The sequence below is a fragment of the Halyomorpha halys genome, unplaced genomic scaffold, assembly GCF_000696795.3.
Source record: "Halyomorpha halys isolate HHAL.00 unplaced genomic scaffold, Hhal_1.1 Scaffold324.1, whole genome shotgun sequence".
NCBI classification, from domain to species: domain Eukaryota; kingdom Metazoa; phylum Arthropoda; class Insecta; order Hemiptera; family Pentatomidae; genus Halyomorpha; species Halyomorpha halys.
The window spans coordinates 54,157-55,724 of NW_027112641.1; positions in this window are offsets into that span (position 1 = coordinate 54,157).

Here is a 1,568-nt window from a genome sequence, read left to right on the forward strand (position 1 = left end):
ACTATATTTCTACATCCAATTTTCTCTGAGTATATTAAATAGCAAAAATTCTGAATATAGAAAAATACAAATACCTAAAAAACCTATATGATCATGCACAATTATATTTCATTAAAATCTAAAAGCATACTCAGCATACATACATATAAAAAAATAAATACATTAAAATAAAAGTAATAAAAAAATGTGTGATAATAATAAAAAGTAATAAATATTTAAAAATAAGGGGGTATTATAAAAATAACAAGTAGACAATCCACTGGAAAGAACCAAGACAACTTGTCATTTGAATAAGTCTTGAATAAAGACAGTAGCAATGAATTGATTCCACTATTCATTGCCAGGCAGTTTGACTTGGATCGGTGATATATAAAAGAATTAATTCACTCAATATCTCATATATTAATTCACTTCCCGTTATTTTTTAGACAAAAAAAAAACATAAAACCATTAAAATCTGACAGTATCGATTTTCCGAAGAGAATCAATCCATCTTTTAAGTTTTTTGTTTTGGTAAGACAGCTACATCATTTGTACTGTTGTAGGAACCGAATCGGCAATGTTCTGATTATTGATGGGGTAACATTTAAGTCATCAAGTCGACGATTGATGGTAGCGACTTTAAGTAACGACTTACAGCTTTGATATACTTTCGAGGAAAATTTCATCCTGAGGTTTGTAAGTAAATACATTTTAAGATCGTTATAGTACAACAAATAATAAACATTTTACATTTCACAAATAAATAAATAAAAACTTGTTTGGAAACCTATACAAAGGAATGGAAATGCGCCTAAATTACAGAAAAGGAATATTTGTTCCTCCTTTACGGAATCATCAGTATGCCACTACAATTCTTGAGGCCCTTTTTGTTAAGTAGTTATCTGGGGTTTTCCCTTTACAAAGGAAATTCTTACTGGAACTTAAATAAAAGTCGTAGAGAAATGTGAGAGGTTTCAAAACTCTAGTAGAGTTAAAACGAGACGGTTCAAATTGGGTTTTGTAAATTTCGACACGGGCATCAATACCCAAATCAAAATCCTATGAAACTTAAGTTAGGCCCTGTGTTTTAAAGCCTGAAAAAGAACTTTTTTTTTAAGTAGCGCACAAATTAGACACGGATCGAACCTAAGGTTAAATTGGGCAACGCCATGTTTGCCATGGGGTTTTTACCACGTTACGTAATCTAAGATTTAAATCCAGGAGAACCTTTAACGTCATCACTTTTCTCCTGATTCTGTATAAACACCTCTCCCTTTCCCACACATCGGTTAGTTTACGAGAGTCAGTAGTGAGATTTGATTGTTCAACAGTGGTAATTCAGTTGTTTATTGTAAACATTTTTCATTAAATTAAATTTTTTACAAGTCCAAGTAAGTTCGGAAGATTTTATTGCCCTTTTTCGTGGCTATAAGATTTTTTTTCGTAAGAGCTTGGCCATTATATATATATATATATATATATTTTTTTTAAATTAAAATAGTATATTTCTACTATTTGAGTTTTTCTTGACCGCACCCGGACCATATTCCTTTCTTCTAAAGTTTAAATGTTTGAAGTCATTAGAC